Here is a 19,617-nt window from a genome sequence, read left to right as displayed (position 1 = left end):
GCAGCGTGAAAACTATGCGACGACGACGACGACGCTTACCCATACTATGCGCCTTCTTACCTCAGCTTCCCAGATAGCGCACGCGGACGGCGGCCCACCCCTCCCACCCAATGGCGCGTGCCCGTGAAGGTGGATGGCGGCGAGCTAATTAGTCGCGATACCCCACACGGGGGTTCGGATCTCCTCACGAGCAATATTATGCATGTGCACGGCCAGCATGGCAAGAAGAAGCAGGCGGCAGTGTGCAGGCGAGGCGACAGCCGAGGAGAAGAGCCATGGCGGTGGTGGTGGATGGCGGTGGTGCACGCGCGGAGTCCTCCTAGGTGGGAGAGGCGGTGGCCTGGCTCGGGCGCCATGCGGGGCTCTAGAATCAAGGGAAAAAGTACTTTATTGAACACGAACTTTTTGGAGAATTGTTTCAAAACTCACAAGTGTCCCACCCCACTCCCTGGCCCCCACGCTATGACATGGTAGACAGCACCGGCTAAATGAAAGGGCAGGGACATTAATTTTGGAACCACCTTCCTCGGGTGCTGGGGTCTGCCACCGGGGTCTACTTGGATGCCATTAATTCATTCATTCAATAACTGGTCCACAACCACCTTGTGCCCAGGTGAGTGGACAGAGCCAACGGTCAGACTAAGACATGGCACCTTCCCCAAATGGGACAAGGTGCCTGTAAACCTAGATCTGCCGAGCAATCACAAACTCTCTTGAAAAGTTGCCGTCCTTTCACTTTTGAACATAGCTCGCAAAACTTGGGACGCTGGGGAGAATGAAACAAAAACTGTACTCTGAATGCTACATACCCCGGGGTCCTCAAGGGGAAGAGGAGTGTTTGGCCTCGAATTAATTGTTGTGGACAGCTCTATCTTTGAAAATAGGAAAACACTATTGACCACTCAACAGAGTTTTGGGGGCCTCCTTTCCAAAAGTTTGCCCAACTCCAACTCAGAAAGGGTGTGACATACAAAGCTACAAGATGCTGTTTGTCTTGGTTCCTGCTGGTATACCTCTACTTCCATTATACGCTCTATTTTCATTTTTATTTTTTTTAACGGATTTAATAGTACAACAGAAAGTGATTCAACACAACCAAGGATCTCTTGGAATTAAGAGCAAGAAGCTAAACCTAACAAATAGGCCCTCGCTTTCGGCTTTGCTGCCCAGTCTCCGACTTTATCTCCTCAAACGTTCTATCTTAACCACGGCTGATTAAGGCCTCTCTCGTCCACACAAACATACACTCAAAAACAAAAAAAAAAAAAAAAAAAAAAAAAAACCGAAAACCTCAAAGGAACTACTGTACCAGGTTGATGCTTTCTTTCTTTTTTTTTTTTTTTTAACTTAACCAGAATGGGTGAAAAAGATTTAACTGCTCTCCTGTTGTGCTCCAGTGAAACTTGAGTCCACAGCCAGCCCTGTAAGTTGTGATATGAAGACAGGGAACTACCTTTTCCCTCTACAACAAAAACTTCTTGGTTGAATTTGATTCATCTGTCATTTGTGAAATTAAAGACTTAGAAGAGAGAAGACCTGGCCAGAAATTTCTGTTCCGCTCCAGTTGTACAAAAGCCTCTTCCTTCCGGCTTCCAGTGTACAGAAGCGCCGATACATTGTATTTAAAAGGTAAGAGGTAAACAGTAGCCAGCACAACCTCCATGCTTATACAGTAACTACATCATACAGTGAGTATAATGAAGAGTTTCTGCGCCTTCTCCTGTTAGATAAATATCACACCCAATCTTTAAAAAGAGTGACCTGTCTGATGGCACACAGTGAAACATGTAGCAAGGCACAATTGGGACCATTGTCCTAGAAATGTGTAACACAAGGTCAGGATTTCCTCCGTTCAACTTCTAACTTAGCCATTCTTGAAAAAGTTAAAAAAAAAATTAACTGTTAAGTTTTGCCTATATTTTCACTAACCAGGGATCCATAAATCAAGCGTTTACTCTGTAAATAAATGGCAGCAGGTGGACTCAAGGGTTTACAGGTAAGCATCGGACACCAGGAGCTCTGAAACACAAGCTGGTTTGTGGTCTGTTCAGTTTTCTGTTTTCACTTGACACAAAGTGAAAGGAGAGATTTTATTTAATTGGTATGGTGAGCTGACACCGTCTACGGTTTTGGCCTAGCATCGACCTACACTCCCCGAGCCCTCAAAGCTATGCATACGCTTGGTTTTTTAAAAGTCTTCCAGAGTTGGCTCTCACAATGTAGAACTTGGGAGTTGGCAACTGATTTTAATAGATTGCCCTGCGATTTTAAGCTCTTAAGTTTATGCTTTAAAAGTAAAGCAAATGAATTAGCATAATTCCTGGAACACTCTGCACTAGAAGGTTCTCCAGTGGAAGGTGTCCTCATCAGATTCCGGGACACATGGACATTATAAAAATAGTGACATTACAGTCCCTGAGTGAGACCATAAAATATCCTGCAGAAAAAATTATAGGGTCTTCCCTGGCTCAAGTGATTTTCTCCATGCCAAAGTCAGCAAGTTGAGATAACACATCCTGACCTGAAACACTGGGTCCCCTAACACAGCTTGACACCATACCTCACAGCTTTTTCCCCCTCCCCTTCATAATGAATGAACTTGGGGTTTAATTCAGTGGCCTTGCCAGCTTTATATTTATACATGGGAGTTTGTGCTCCTCAGCCCTGCTGTAACTTCCTTTCTGAGAAAGAATGTCGCATCTGCTTTCAGAAGTGACTGAATTACCATAGCTTAGAATCTTCTAAATATTATTATTACTTAATGATGCAACTGAGTTTTTGGACAAGAGTGTTCTCCTGGGCCTTTCATTAGTTGGGGTCATTGTAAGCTATTTTCCAAGAGTCTAGAGAAAATACAATTATAATATTATTTTAATAGCCCAGGAAACAATAGATAGGCTTCCACTGAGACAGAAACTTTAGCTGTAAGGCTTTAATAATAGTACTTAGTGATGCATTCTGTCTTCAAAGCACATTCTGCACTTTATTAGCCAGATGACTGGAACTGTTGTTGTAGATAAACGTTACTTGAAGCCTTGGCCATATTGGAGATGAAAGCAGGTATTGTAAGAAGTATTTTCTCATCCTGGCTAATCTCCACTAGAAAGCTTTGATACTTAGGACCAGAAGGTTTTCGAACATCCAATGTCATGACCACCTATGGCTATTTTTTCTTGTCATATCCACTGGCTAGTATTTCAACTGCAAAGTAACTCTGAACTTTAGTGCATTCTGTATTAAACATGATATTTAAATGTCACCTCAGAAGTTCTAAGTCAACTGCTGAAAAATGGATTCACAACAGGAGCCTTTGAAATCTCCCTATTTAATATCCACCAGCTACTCCTCAAATAGCACATCTTTAACTTACAATAGAATCTCACTCTAGTTCAAACCAAATAGTGAGGTGCACTGGCTAATGTGTTGGGACCCAATTTCGTGACCCTGTAGTTTTGAGATGACAGTATGTGTTTAAAATCATAGTTCAAAATAAGAAGGCAACTGAGACTTTTTGTAGCCTTCATTGACCATCAACGACACAGATAGGCAAGTGCCACCTGTAAGAGGAACTTCATGGTCTCCACCACAGAAGCCTAATTCCCAAGGCCATCATCAGTGCCTTCTCACTACCTCCCTGAGAGGTAAAAGGGACCAGAAGGAGACTATGGGAGCTCTCTTCCCTTTGAAATTTAACTCTCAACTGGGCATTGAGTCTTTCCATATACAATTTAGATGGCAAGAGAGAAGAGGAAAAAGATCCCTAAGAAAGATCTTAGCAGCATAACTGTGAACCATGGAATAGTAAAGTCCAGAAGGAAGAGAGGGTCAGCCCTACTTACTTAATGCACACCAACATCAATGGGATACCAATGAAGCAGCCTAGCAGAGTGAGATCGTGTCAAAGAATGCCACAGAGTTCTCCCCCACTCACAGCAGGAAAGTCAATTTTCCTAACATAAAACATCCCTCGCTTCCTTTGGGGGAAGTTACGTGAGGACTTAGGTAATGGGAGGAACCTATAACCTAGAATGTTTAACTGTCCTTGAAGATGGAAACTCGCTGGGGATGGAGAAGGATGCAGGAACATAGCTACAGACTACTCTTCAGCCAACTTCTTCCTAGTTGAAATCTAACATCTGAGTACACAATGAGAAAACAAAAAATCTGGTAGGTGCAATGGGAGATGTGATCTTGAGATGAAACACAAAAATATCCTCTCTCAAACTTTTACGTTTTAATTATTTTCAGATTCTGTTGAATTTTAACTCCTGGTCCCTGGCATTCAATTCTTTATTAGTACTATCATAAGAACTAGGTAGGTTAAAAACCATGATAAGTTAGGCAACAATGTGACTTTGTAGGTATCCATTTACCTCTTTGGTTTTGACTGACCAAGATGTATTTTCAAATAATGCAATGACTTGACTAGCCCTACTTTGGGACAACTGAGATTCAGATGGGGATCTAGGGGTCCTTCACTTTACACAGCTTTCTCATTGTCTGCTGTTAGGAAACCCCAAATTAAGTTATCAATGTGGCAGAACTAACCACATGTTTAATTCATCTAGAGGTGTAGGCACCTTTTCATCCTCTTGTGTTTGCTCACACATGTTGAAATTGGAAAATGTATAATTACTGTTTAGCTCCACCCATTTCCCTCAGGGCCCAGACTACACAGCCTTCCAGTGAGGAAGGCCCTCATGGAAGGAGGCTCTTCAGGAGTTGCTGTCTGCCTCCTGCCTGGACTCACGACTCAGTGCTTGCTGGGAGATCAGTGGCACTGCCCTCAACATCAGAGAGTCCAGATGGCACTGTGGCTTTCTGAGGTCCCTGCCCAGCTCTGGAAGTGTCAAACAGGAGAAAAGTCTACAGCCAGAAAGTTCCAGGCATTTATTTCTAAGAGGCCTGGGGATTGGATGAAAGGCTGTGTTTTATGAGCTATAGACCTCAGCTGTAGCCACAGCCACATTTAGGGGTCTCTACATGCCACTCAGTGCTGGGGAAGTTGCCTCGGCTCAGTCTTCAGCATTTCTGTCGGTCCCTTGCTTTACTCTGCTCCCATCTCAGATTACGACTCCTTCTAAGCTAATTCCACCCCTAAATTGAAAGGATGTTGCTCACTTCACAAAGAATACAAAGCAGACTGGCTTTAAAAACTAAATATGGCCAATTTCTTTCAGGTTGAAAGATCTAGCTTCTGGAGGTACATCATTAAAAATATGTCTTGCTTTTGGAGAACGTTTACATAAAATGATAAGGTAAATTAAAATTTTCTGAGGAACACAGGCTGGTTTAAAGTTCCATGGAAAGAAAGAAATGGAAGCCCCCAACTGTTGAAAGACATGTCTGTCCCCTGTGCAGTCAAAGTACAAGCAAAAGGAGAGGAAAGCTCTGAACCTCTCCTTCTGGAAGCCTACTGCTGGCGCTCCAAGGCGGTGAGAGAATGCTGTGTCATAGCCCTCCTCTCCACCATATAAGCAATGGCCTATGAAGAGGTGTGGTGGCTCACACCTGAAATCCCAGCAATCTGGAAGCTGGTACAGGAGGCAGGAGGACTGCCATGAGTGAAAGGCCAGCCTAAACTACAGAATGAGACTCTATCTTAAAAAACAAATCTTAAAGATGGAATTAAAAAGGAAATATGTCTCTATCCACCAAACAAGTCCCAAAGAATTCCCTAAAGGTTAATAGGTGAACAATGATAACGTGGAATCATTTATTTTTCCTAAGGAACAGTAAATTGCTAGCTAATGCTGAAAGAATGCTACATCTGTGACCTTTAGGGCTGAATGTGAACACTGGCTTAAGTGACAGGTGTACCCATTGCATGCCCAGCTTGCCTGAAATTGAAAGACCTAACTCAGATTTTCCCCTCAATTAACTGATGCCAACATTACAGCCAGCCAAGAAAGAGCCTTTAGCCAAAGGCACAGCAGACAGACCATGTGTTCTCAGACTTCAACATTTCAACAATAGTGTCAGCCTTGGGGAGAATAGAGCAGGGCTTCCCTGAGAACAGAGATGGCCCTGCCCTGTTGAGGAAAATAGGAAAAGTAGCTCCCTGATGCTCAGCTGAGGGACACTTTCAGTGACTGAAGCCAGCCCAGGATTCTAGAAAACATGTCACCCTAACGGTATTATTAAAGGAGGTGGCACAAAGCGAGCCATGCCGTGGTGAGTGGCAACAGACTAATTAGACCTGTTTTCACCACTAGGCTGCAGTGACCTTAACATTAAAAAACAAAGACTGGGCAAGTGTCCCTTTACCTACAGAGGAGGCCAGTGCCTTGGGGTGAGAAGCCAGCAGTCACCTGATGACCTTAACAACAGAAAGAGGGCCAGGTGGGACAGCAAACCCTAGAGTCTGGGAAGATGGAAGCTGCTGGTGATGCTGGGATGTTAAAGAGCAACCTGAAGTAAACACAAGAGGATGAGAGCAGGTTTGATGAATCAAGACAGACCGAGCAGAGGTCCTGCTCTGGCCCTTTCCACCCAGGGCCTCCTCTGGCCCTGGACCATCTTTGGTCAAGATGGTTGAAACATATAGTGGGGTTGATTGAAAACTCAGTTGTATTCTTCTGGCAATTTAAAGGCACACCAAAGTCTACAAGCCAACCTGACCCCAAACCAGAGAGAGCTAGGAAGTTCCTGAAACATAGTCATTTCAAGTCATTGTCACCTTGAAAAAATACTTGAAATACTTGAGAAATACTTGAATACTTGAAAAAACACCTTGTAAATAATCATTACAATTAAATTTCTATCAGTGAGATAGAATAAAAGTAAAAACAAAAATGTAGATGAATATGATCCCTCAGCAAGCTTAATACTATAATTTGTAACTATACCTTCATATTTCGCCTGCTTTCTCTGTTCTTAAATGTATTAAATATCACTCCCTCGACTTTGTAAAACTTCCCTGCCCATTAGATGGGTTGAGAGGCACAGATGGCCAAGACTGGTGGTGGGACTTCAACACAGAGTTCATTTCTAAATGGAGGCTGTGACCAGAGAAACCAGAGAACAGACTCTTCTAAATGAGAAGACTAAGAAAGTATACCTGGGCGGGGGGTGTAGAGAGGATAGATGGAAGGAAGGAGAGAAGAGAGAGAAGAAAAGCAAGCAAGCTAGCTAGAAGCAGCCTGAAAACCTCGGGAAGAAATGAAATCACAGTGATTTTATCAGTGGGGCCTTGCTTAGCCTTTGTCCATGTACCTGCCAGCTCTGTGAGAGCCACCACCAGCTACCACTTGCTTGCTTTCAGGAAGGCATTGACTTGCAAAGACTTGTTATTAGAATCCTAAGGCCTCTGCTTAACAGGGCTATGAAAAAAATCTCAGTCATCAGCTCTTGACCTTTTTGCTTTTTCTACTCAAAACTTGGTATGTGGTAAAGTGTGAAAAGCTTAGGTTCAAAGGTCTGTGACTGTTAAATAAAAATAAAGGATCAAAGCTGGACTACGGAGATCAGGGCTCTGCCTGGCCTGAACCCCAAAGGGAAAAATGAGGAAGATGGGTCGGGAGTAGTGTCTGGGGGTGCTGCCTGCACCCTCTCTTTGGACTGAGGTGCTTGCACACAGGGAACTGCCATCACCCTTCTCCTCCTACAGAAGGGTGCCTAGCTTTTTACTGCACTGATGGAACAGGAGGGGTGCCAACATAAACCAGGCTAATTTGTCTATGTAGATGAGAGAAGGAGAGAATTGATTATCTCGTCTCAGTTTTGAGGGATGTGAGATAAAAAATGGAGGAGGAGGGTCAATTTGTCCCCAACTAAAATTATAGACATTTTTCTTTTGTGATAAAAACACTTCTCGCTGTCATTTTTTTGTGGACTGGATCAAGCTGGCTGTTACCTGAGACAAAGCAAGAGCTTTGCCTCCTCTCCACTCTAAGATGGCTGCAGGCACTGCACAGATCTGGACTCTCATACTGCTGGGAGCCTGGCGGGTGCACTCTCCCTGCCCCACTGCCTGTAAGGACCAGGCTGCCTCCTCACCCACCTTCTCTCTGCAGCAGTCTTCAAACGGCTACCACAGAGAAGACAAGAGCCTCCCATCCCACCTCTTGTTCATGTGTAAGCTCCCTTTCCTCGGCTACCAGGATGTTTCCTAAAAATTAAGGTGGTGGCTGATCAGCACAAATATTCAGGCAAACTGACTGCCTGATTTCTTAGCCAGACGATTTTTCACAATTGAACTTTCAACCGGATTGATAGGATGCCTTGGTGTCAAGAAGACAAAAACTCAAGTCAGGAAGGCCAGCAGAACAGGACAGGAATGGACAATGGAAGGCTATAGGGACAGCGGCAAGTGCTAATTATTGTGTTTAGGTTCTGCTAAATGACTCAAAATTCCCCAGAGCCAGCTACACAGATGAGAGAAAGAAAGGCTTTCCGGTGGTCCTGTCCACGGGGCTTGGTGAGCCTGCAGCTGGAACAAGGCCAGCAGCTTTCCTTTATTCCAGTGTCTATAAAATGTAAATGAAGAACCATCTGCCAACATTGATACTGACATGAGGGATGGGACCAGTTCTTCAGACATCATTAGGATCTCATGACCTCGGTATTTCTAAAAAACCTCCATGTTTCTTTTTCCAAAGTGCCTGCTTATTGTTAAAGGGGGACAGAATTCTCTAATAGTTTCCTTATTCTGACACTGAAAATGCCAATCTCCTAACAGGCTTTTTCTGCCCCCTAAGCTGGCTACCAATATATCTGAGGTATCTGGGATATTTTTTTGTCCTCCAAATTATAATCATTCTAAAATGAAATATCTAAGCATGCAGAATGATAAATTGGGATCTTGTCCTTGTTATCTTTCTTCTGGCTCCCCAAATATTGCTTTACAAATAGAAAAGGAAGAAACAAAACAAAATAGGATCTATCTATTATTTTTTTCAAGTGTTTTCCCCAACACGGACCCACTAAAATCAGAGAGATTGCTGTTCCATTCTCAGTTGCAGGCAGTGGCTCTGCACGGTGTCAAGAACCAATTCCATGCTTGGACTTGACTCAGCTGGGAGACTGCAGTTGGTCTGGTGAAACAGGTTCTGCATCCCCGAGGTGCCCCTTACCACTCTAAGACTCCCCCTCCTCCCAGAGGATGCTGTAGATGTGGCAATCTGCCTGTTCATCCTCCGAGTGTAGAATACAAAGTGGTTTTATTTGTGAATGCCCGTAATTCACCTACCACAAAGCCCTAAGTCCTTGCTGGTTCATTGTCAGCTGCCGGCTAATAATCATCAAAATTATCAGTGTCTGTAACAGCATGTTAACTGAGTGAGGGGAGTAGGGGCCTGAGGAGGGGGTCATAAATTGCTTGGAGGAAGTGACTGCAGGTGGGAAATGAAGCAAAGCTCTCAGCGCTAGATTCAAGGCTGGGGTCCTTCACAGAAGCGACATCCCTTCTAGCAGACACTGTGTATGTAATGATTACACACAGGCAGCTGAGATGAGAGCGCAGACCCTGTCTTCTGCTCTCTGCCTCCCAAGCAGCCTGCATTTTATGTTACACACCACAGCTGAGCCCTAAAGCAGGGGGAGCGGAGAGCCGGTGAAAACAGTGCACCTTGCATGTCTGCTTGTGTGTGCCTGCTGCTTTCATCTCCAGGGACCTCACAGCTAACCTTGGGTGTGTGTGTTTTATTCCTTTTTCCTCTTACTTCCCCATTCTCAGATGCCGAGACTCTTACCATCTCTAAGAAAGCATTTAGAATTCACTTTTATTTCTCTTCTGGACCATGCCAGAGTGCTTTTGGGAGCTTGGAGCAAGCCGAGTATGTTCCTTTGCTTAAGATCATGGGAGGGTTAGAGATAAGGCCAGAGTTGGGATGGGAAACAGTGGACCTTTCTGATTCTTGCCTGACCTGAACACAGGCTCAACATCTGGGTCCATAACTCCTTCCCAGCCCTACGACATGGTCTCTGCCACAGGGATTCCTATCTGTGGGTCTGCTGCCTCTGTGTCCCTCCAGTTCTAAGGCCCTTCTGTGTCTACTGGAATGGCACATCTGACTTAGACACTGACCTTAAAGAAAGCATAATTTTCAACAGTGGGTATGGGGCAGACCACTTGAAAAGCCTTCTGGCCACTGAAGCGAAACACTAGCCAGGAGGATCAGCCTGAAGGCTAAAATCTCATCTCATCCTACAGAGGCCAAGAGAGAAGCCAGCACCTAGCAGGTGGTTGGCCTGGCTTTGCCCTTTGGGCGCTTCCTTTCACAACCTCGCAGTAAAATAAAGCAAGATGGTGAAGATTTGGCTGGAGTTGCATGGCCTGCAGGGAAGGGCTGAGATTCTCTCCATCAAAGGCATCTATCACTCAGGGGTGACAGCTGTCTGCTCTCCAAACCCCAGCAGCCCCTGTCCATTTCAGAGGTCTCTTCCCTCCCCCTTCTACAAGACTTCTCTATAGAAAACTGAAAACATCTTGTTCTTTCATCATAATTAAAGAGCTGTCAGAGAAATGGCTGGTTTTTGTTTTGTTTTGTTTTTTTGTTTTTTGGGTTTTTTTTTTTTTTTTTTTTTTTTTTTTTTTTGCTGCTGCTGCTGCTGTAGTAAGCCTCCTCACGACTCTATCCCTTTTTCTCATTTGCTAAAGTGCTCCTCTCTCTGTCTGAAATCAGCCCCTTTGGTGATGGCAATTTTAGCTGGTAGCTGAGAGTTCTAAGTAAAATCCTAACCTTGGGAGAGTGGGGAGGAAAAAAAATCCATGTTTTGAGCAGGACTGTGTCTGCTGCAAAGTGCCTGCAAGGCCATTTTTCACGGGGGCGGGGTGGGGAGTGGGGGTGGGGACGTCGTGTCTGCAGCCACCTCTGCCTTTGCACCCTGTCATTGTCAGGACCCACAATTTACCCAACTCAGAAGCCGATTCTCCCTGTTGCCTTAGCTAAGGGACAAGAGGAAGCTATTTAGAAGGAAGTATAGAAGTTTGATCAGGGAAGATAAAATCCAACCGCCTTTAATGCTAGAAGGAAAGCGAGAGTGTGTGTTCTGTTGTTGCCAGCCTTCCCGCTGCAGGCTTGCAATAACGCTGTAACTTACACGCATAATTAATCACCCTGTTCCTAGCTGAGTGTCACCCAGCTGCAGGGAGGGTCATTTCTATGTGTTGAGGACACTGGGCTACCGAAGGGTCTTTCTGCAATAGTGTCTTATCTTGTGACAATGTTATTCTTGTCCTATTAGCCATCACAGAGCTTCAAGCAAGGCGCATTGCAGGTAGGTGACATTAAAAAAAAAAAAAAAAAAGAACCTTATCCTGAAGGATGCTGAGCTCTCTCAGCTGCTAGAAGCTAACAGATATTCAAACATACATTATGGGTGGGATTCATAATATTCATCCTAGCCTTCAACTACTTACACTATAAAGAAACTCACATGTCAGGAGCTTTCAAAATTAAGCTTAATTTCTTTTTCTTAAATATCATACATCTAGAAAGGCCCATTTAAGTGACACTAGGGAGCTTAATTGGCAGGCTTCCGGCTTTCTAGAGGGTATGCTAGTATCTGGCAAGTCAGAATGGCAATCCATGCCTCCCTCAGTTGAATCATTATTTGTCAACACAGCTCTAAGTGACTCGAGGCTAAGGTGTGCAATCAACCTGTGCCACTAAGCACCAGGTTGTCCTCCAGCTGTAACCACACAGCCAGGAGGCCAGTCATGAAGCGTGCCAACAATGAAGCTGTTTTGTGGCTTGTTTCCTGGCCCAGTCTCCTTTCTTGTTCCTCTCTCTATGCCCTGCACCTTCTATTTCTTGTTTAAAGAAAGCAAAGTAACTACACTACCAATATACCATACTGCCCTGGAGGTATGGGGGTACAGAGGTTTCCACATCCTGGGGTCACAGGAGACAGGAAAACCTGTTTGCTGCACTGGAGGCTGCTGGGCAGTTGCAGTCCCCAGCAGGGAAGAGTGAGAGTTAGGTAAACAGGTAATGATGGCCAAAATTGCCTCCCTGTCCTCCTCAGTGTCCTTTGAGTGCTAGGGACTTCATTATTAAAAATGTGACTCTTTCCTCATTGTGGCCTCACAGAACTCTTTATTAAGATGCAAATGTCCCTAAACAGTAACCTTATAAGCCTTCGGCAGCTAATGGGATTAACTGAACAGAACACAGCCACCTGCAGTCTGTAAGGAGGCCTGGGTCAAATCCCTACCTTTCAAATTCACTGTGAGCTCATCCCTGAACACCCAGAATGAGAAACCCAGTCATTCCTGTTTCAGTTCTCTTTGAAGTATGGAGATTTAAAAAGAGAAATCAAAGTTTAGAATTTTATAAACCTGAATTTTGTTTATTATAGAAAATTCTTTAAAGAATTCCTTCAGTTCAGTTATCCATAAAAACTTGCTTATTTCTAATAAAAACAAACTGTATGCATACATATATGTTTTAAAAATGCATATATGTATATATGTAGCCTACCCAGGCTGAACATTAGAGATCTATAGATTAAGATATACTATTCCAAGGGAGATATGTAGCTAGCCTGTGTTTGTGAAAGGAAAGCTGAAAACAAATTCTAGATATTTTTCATTCTATAGAATTAATGACAGTATTTAAATATAGACTTTCTATCTGTTTTAGGGACCAGGGAAAAGAGGCCTTAAGTCCAGGCTCTAAGATGGAGAGCTGGAGCTAAAATGGAGGCCATGTTCTAAAATGGTGGATCACAGCTAAGATGGAGGGCAGGCCAGAATCTAAAATGGTGGGTCAGAACTAAGATGGAGGACAGGCCAGGATTAAGATGGAGAATTTTAAATAAAATAGAGGACAGAGGGTTGTGACCAGTGTGAAAATACTCTAGAATCTCTGGCTGCAAATCATAACTATTTTCCCATCCTAACAGCTAAATAGCACTCCTTCACATAGACAGAATATTTTAAGGCTGAGTGGAAGAACTTTGAGCCCATTCCCTGAGAGAATTTCTGCCCTGAAAGGTATACTTTGGTCCCCATCAAGCATAAATTTAAAGTGAGAGCTGGCTAAAGGTAGTATTTAGTACCATCCATGACCTAGCACATTCTGGACCTAAGCCTACACCCTCAGCATGGCTGTGACTCTCTAGACTTCACCTCCTACCAAAAGCCCTCTTCTGGTACTGTGATGGACAAGGTGTCAACACTAAGGTCTACCCTGTGACAACAGGCGCTTCACTCACAACCGCCTACACATAAATCCTCAGCCTCAAGTCGGCATGGAAATATGAATGGTTGATTGTGCTGTGAATGTCTAGATGCAGATGTTTATTTTGACCTAAGAAGACAAATTCTTCTTGGTTCTCTACAGTTTAGTTATCTCTCCTCTTTGGATGAGTTCCTCATCTGTGAGCAGCTGCATCTAGTCTCACAGAATGCCTTCACAGAAATTACCTCCATTGTCCAATCCCTGTGTCTGTTTTTAATCACAGGGCCATTAAGGGGAGCAACCATGTCTTAGACAACTGACTTCCCCACAGGGAAGGGCACATATCAAGCTTTCATTGTATGTCTATTGAATGATTGATTGAATGAATGAATGAATGAATAAAAATGCCCAAATCAAGGCAGACTCACCGACCCGGGAAGGACTCATCCTCTTGAGAGGCGTGGTAGACACGTGGGCAGCTACTGCGTGCATAGTAAGGCTACTAGATGAGCAGAGAGGGAACAGCATTTGACATACAAGTTGACTGGAAATTTGGGGGCAATTTATCAATGAGAGAAAATGGGTTCATGTGTATAGCAGACTAGATAGTTTCCCATGTTCTTTGCCAAGGTGAACATAATCTTCATATGAGTAAACCTGGGCTCTGCCAATGGTCAAAAATGTGAAAAAATTAACTTGTGACAGCTGTTTTCATTTGGAACCATGCTGAAGCGACTCCCTTCCTAAACCAGGCGTGTCAATTTTATGCTAAATTTCCATTCAACGCTTCCCACCAACCTTCCTTCTTTCCTTCCTAAAGAACCACTGAGACACCCCCCACTCCAGTGATTCCCAAATGTCACAGAAAGCTCATTGTATGAGCCTGCTTGTGGTGAGTTCCTTCTCCGGGCTATTAGAACAGCAATTATGTACCCCCTACCCCACCCAAGCCATTTTGTTAAGTCTCAAAGCAATACAAATTCAGCTCAAATCAATTAGCAACACATTTCTAACTCTTGGCACTCGTTGGGGAGGATCAAGAATTTTCCTGGTGGGGGGATCTGAACTGTGAGAAGGAGCTCAGCAGAGTTATCCTGGGAGTCCCTCCCTCAATCTAAAGGCCCAAATGTAGAAGAACAGGGGCCTAGCATGACTAGCTAGGACAGGATTTGTGTAGGATTTTTGATTTTTTTTTTTTTTTTTAGACTTGACCTAGTGAATAAAGCACAGGACAGAGGGGCAGCTGACAGAATCTTTTCCTCCCTGCAGCCAGGAAGCTAAAGCTGTGTTCTCTTGACTTGTACCTGACTCTGGTGTCTCCCAGCCTGTGCCCTGACCCCAGCACACAGAACCATCAATCTCGTCCTGTCCTCGGGCGTAACCCACCCCCCTCCTCCCCTTACTCTTCCTCACTGGAGAGAATTCTTTTCCCTCTCAACTAAAGGTACCCCAAGAGAATAAAAGTTGTTTTTCAAAGCTGGGTGGTGGGGTGGAAGAAAGGACGGAAGGGAGGAAGGAAGGGGAAAAGGTAGATAACAATGCCTATATGGGACCTAGCTGGAGCCAAGTTCTTGAGGATATCAACCTGTAAACCCCTCAGGATTTCCTTGATTTCTGAAATGTATACTTAATGTACAAAGTGTTCGTGTTTAACCTTAGGTTTGCCCTGGCTTTGTTCTGGGTAATTATTAAATCAAAGGACTCCCAAAGATAGGGTGGGTTTTTTTGTTTGTTTGTTTTGTTTTGTTTTTCTGCTTTTGACAAAAAGGTCTGCGGTGTGCCAGGTTGCTTAAAACAAAATAAAACAAAACCACTGAGTGGGTAAAGCATGTGGAAACTCTTGGAAAATCAAGTTGCAGTGGGAGGGTGTGGGAGGGGTAATCCTAACTTCAAAATTAAACAAAATCATGTTGGTTCAGGTAAGAAACTTTGAAGAAAGCAAATGGGGCCTGTTGGGAAGGAGAAGCCATGGCCAGATCTCAGAGGATCATGGTGGCTCCATCCTGCCTCTTCTAGGAGCCTCCTGGTCCCCTGCTTTCCCAAGTGGATCCTAAAGTCTGGCCACACTCCTGAGCTCCCCTTCCCTCCTCCTCCTCCTCTTCCTCCTTCCTCCTCCTCCTCCTCCTCCTCCTCCTCTGTTAGGCCCAGCCAGCCCTCAGTTCTCTATCCCAGCTTGGGCAACTATTATTACTTAAAACCCTCCTATTTTCTTTTTTCTATCTCTTGCCTTGACTTTGGTTTTCTTATTTCACTTCTGCACTTATTTCTCTCTCTCTCCTTCTTTTCGTCTCACCCCCAACAATAAAAAACTGGCCCAGGGAATTGATCTTAACTTACAAGTGGTTCTCAAGGACCCTGGGACTTCAAATGCTCGGGAAAGAGAGAGAGAAGTGAGGAGGGGAGAGGAACCCCTGTTCTTTCCCCCCTTCCCTACCAGAGTGAAAAGGCTAAATTAAGTCAAGGGTCTGTGGAGAAATGACAGAATGTGGGAACCGGCCTCTTTGTGTGCTTGGGTAGGGGCAGCCAAACCAAACCCCTGAAAACACTAGCTGCACATCTGGGGGAGGAGCCAGAGATAAGAAATAAAATGGAAGTAGGATAAGGGATGGGGTGAGAACACACCTGAAGAAAAGGGGCCAGGCCAAGCGTGGGGGCGGGGAGGTGGGTTCACAGTCCCGGGGGACATGCAAGAGGGCATTCTGTCCCTAAAAGAGCCTCAGGGCTCCAGGAGGCTGCGGTCCCTGACAAGGGGAGAATTTGTGTGTTTGGAGTGGTGCTGCCAAAGAAACTCATCAAATAACAACAGAAAAAAACCATGTCCCCTCCAAAGCACAGAGTGGCTCCAATGGCGTTCAAACTAAGCCCCCAGGGACCCAAGGCAGGATGGCACTCCACCCAAGGACACCCTTGAAATGTGGGGCTGTTTTCTACGTTTGATCTAGAGAATTCTACCAGTTCCCACATTTGTAAGCAGACCCAGCTATTCAGAGCTCTTTGCTGACCTCTGGTGGGTAGGAACTCTGCTGGCCCAAAGAAAGTGCTAGAAGGGGGCTGCTCACCTACAGCCATAGCTACTCTAACACTCAGAGAGGGGTGGTGCTAACAACAGCCCACTGCCGACCTTGAGGGTCACATATCAGAAGCTCTGGGGATAGAGCTCAAGGATCAAGAAAAGTCTTTAAAATCTAAAGGAAAAGAGAAGAAACACCGGGCAAGAGGGAAGAATGTGATAGTCAAGTTTGAAAAAAACAATTTTGAGTAGCAGAGAAGGGGGAATGTTTGCCTCAATTAATACTTTTTATTTTGTTCCTCTGACTGTTGCATTTTAGAAGAGCAATAGAGGAGGAAGCCTATCAGGATGGAGCACTCAGGCTGGCCTTAGTGGGGAAGGGGTAAGTTGCTAGCGGAGAAGCCTGTGTGTGGCCCCCGCCTGGGAAGTCCATGTGGCCTTCGTCAGCTGCTGTGGAGCAAACAGGACAGCAGCATCAAAGTAAGTGCAAAGGTACTGTCCTTGGAAACTAGGGACCACAGTGACTAAAATGTCCTTTCCTCCAGGGAGGCTCCTTGGATTTCTCCTAGAAGCCCATGTCTGTATCTCTTTCCTAGCCTTCAACTGGATGGGAAAGGAAGAAATTCTGAACTCTGCTGCTACACAAGTGGTTCCCAGGTGTGGGGACCCAGAAACAATTAGTCATTTGTTAAAGGACAAAAGGTGGTCTAAGATGTTTTCTTATACCATTTGCCATTTTGGTAAGGACACACTCAAAAGTGCATGTGTGTGATGCCTGGGGGTACTGACAAACCTCTTCTACCTTAAATAACTTTTCTTAAGAGAATTAAAAATTCTAAAATGAGAAAGACCTCCCCTGCCCCTTTTTCCCAGAGGAAGAAAACTGGGATCCAAAGGGACAAAAAGAGGGGCCCAGGGTCTCAGAACTGGCTCCTGGCAGAACAAGGGCTCTGCACTATCAATGAAGAGATCAAAGCCCTGGAATGTGGGGACTGCCCGTTTGCGCCCCATTGTCTCTTATCTTTCTGACCTGCCTGAGGTCTACAAAGCTCCCTAAGTGGAGGTACTTGTCCCCAGATAGCAATTGCTGAACTGAAAACCTTAAAAACTATAGATTCCTAGGCCTGGGGCGGGGCTGCATTCCTGGGAAGGTGAAGGGAGGGGGCCTCACAGTGCCGCCTGAGGCAGGCGCAGGCGCAGGCGCAGAGTTTTATGAAGCCAGGCTCTCAATTGTAAAAGCCGAGCGCCATCTGCCAGCCAGTTCTGAACAGCTTTGCTTTGTTAACTTTTTTCTGCTTCCCAGCCCTAAATAGTGGGTGTTCTCCTTTCTTTGTTTTAAAATAAATGTATATTTTATAAATTCTGGCTCAGGAATGGTCCCCCTACACAAAAGATCCTACTTCAAAAAAAAATCTGAAAATAGAAAGAACAATAAAGTAGGAAAATAAAAAGAGAGGGAGAGAGAATGGGAAGAGGGCAGACAGGCTAAGTTCCTTAGGGTTTTATTTCCTTCCCTGGATTCTGAGCTCTGTGAACCTCGGGTGCAAATGAGATGGGCTCCCTTCTCTACCTAAGGCAGCCATGCTGGCCTTTACTTCTCTTCCCTGGAAACCCCACTCCCCACTGGGAGCCTCCTTAACGTGATCTCACCAGAGTCTGGGGTGAAGGTGTTTGCTTCCTATTACCTTGAGTTTTGAGGTGAGCCTTGACTACAAGTTTTAGATTTGTCTGCTGAGTAAGTATGACTTTCTAGTCTGTCCCCTGCTTTCCCACCGTTGTTAATACTTTGTATACATCAAGGTGGACATGGAAAGTTTCTGGCCTTCCTCTTAAAACAACTCATCAAAGTTGGTCCCTCTTTGACCATGGCAGAACTTCAGGTCAACTTGAAGCCTTGTCGATACTTCAAGACTCCATTGTTAGCTTTTCTAACACTTGGCAAGTACATGGAATCCTAAAATCAAGTGCCAGAGAATCAACCAAGGTCCCAGGAACTGCCCCCCACCCCCCATGCCTAAGCCAGTGCTCTTCTCCATCACCCCAGGACCCTCTTCAAAAGTTGGAGCTCCTCTGCCCACCATTTCTCACCCCCTTCTCTCCCCCCCCAATTATCAGACTCTTTTCTCCATTGAGACAACATGGGGAATGTGACAACATGGAGTCTCGTTGGAAAATTTCCAAATACTCCCATAGAAAGAGGGATCCCTCTTAAGTGTTCGTCTTAAATCCTCACTTGCATGTCTGTTTGACAAAACAAAATGATTGTGTTTTCCTTCTAATGACTAAAAGGAAAGAAAATGAAGTCACATGACTGCTAAAGTATAAATAGGCCAGAGGTTTTGGCTACCCAACTTTAAAAAATTTCCCCCTAACATCTGGCATGGGATTTTGGGTTCTGCCCTGAGTCTTCTAAGCATTTCCTTGGAAAGATGTTGTACTTGGTCCCAGGCAAAATCTCAAAATCAACATTCTGAGGTTTTTCCCTGAGTCACTTCTAGGATTGGGCAGTGAGAAGTTTTTCCTGGTTAGGGGCACTTCAGTTAACAGAACCTGGAACACTCAGGCGTCAGCAGAAAGTTTCGATTTCAAATGATACTTTCCCACCTTACACGGCCAGCATCTAGCTGCTCCAACCACCAATCTGTTTTTACCAATGACCCTATCCTTTCCCAACTAGCTAACTTTGAGGTATGAAAATCTTAGGTTCTTTAAGAGGAGAAAAAAGGTGGGAGAAGTCTTTGTTTTTAAAACGTGTTAAGTTGGGAGTGCAATCCAGAGACAGCATGTCATGAAGCCCTGGATTCAATCACCAGCTGCCAAAGGGAGAGAGGCAAGGTGCACGTTGGTGAGTCGGGTCAAATAAAGTGACAACTGACCCTCATTGTATTGGGTAGACATGAGTATAGATGCTACTTGTAGATGGAGAGATATCAACAGTTTTATCAAAGACCAAGTACAATATGTTTGACCAGGAAATGTCTTTGGTCGGTTTCTTCTATTGGCATCATTGTTTTCTTTCTAGAAGATCTTTGTCTTCCTCAGCGTAGTTACTTTGCTCTTCCTACACTACCCTCAAAGGTGACAGGTCACCTTCCCATGGACACATGGCTGTCTTTGGAGTCCCTATCCTTATGGCTGGTATACACAGGCTAATTCAAGGTGCTTTTAATATTTGTAAGTAACAGAAGGTGCAGGCACTGCAATTGTTGTCTGGACATCCCTTCTACAATAAGAGAATTTACTAGTGTGCACCAGACAGAAGTAGACAGACTAATATGACGTCAATGAATGCAACCTAAAGAACCCTATGTGTGATGGTTAAGGGTTAAAAGTCTATGCATGCTCTGATACTGACTGCCCATTGGTTATCAGAGTCCTAGACCAATTCCTTGTTTATTTGCCTGAAATAATTCCCTCTTCTCTTCTATTCAGGGTCATCTAGGGGTCATCCTTGGGAGATTTGTGGAAATTGCTTCTATC

This window comes from Peromyscus leucopus, chromosome 4 (assembly GCF_004664715.2).
Source record: "Peromyscus leucopus breed LL Stock chromosome 4, UCI_PerLeu_2.1, whole genome shotgun sequence".
In the NCBI taxonomy this organism is placed as follows: domain Eukaryota; kingdom Metazoa; phylum Chordata; class Mammalia; order Rodentia; family Cricetidae; genus Peromyscus; species Peromyscus leucopus.
Note: the sequence above shows the minus strand (reverse complement) of the source record.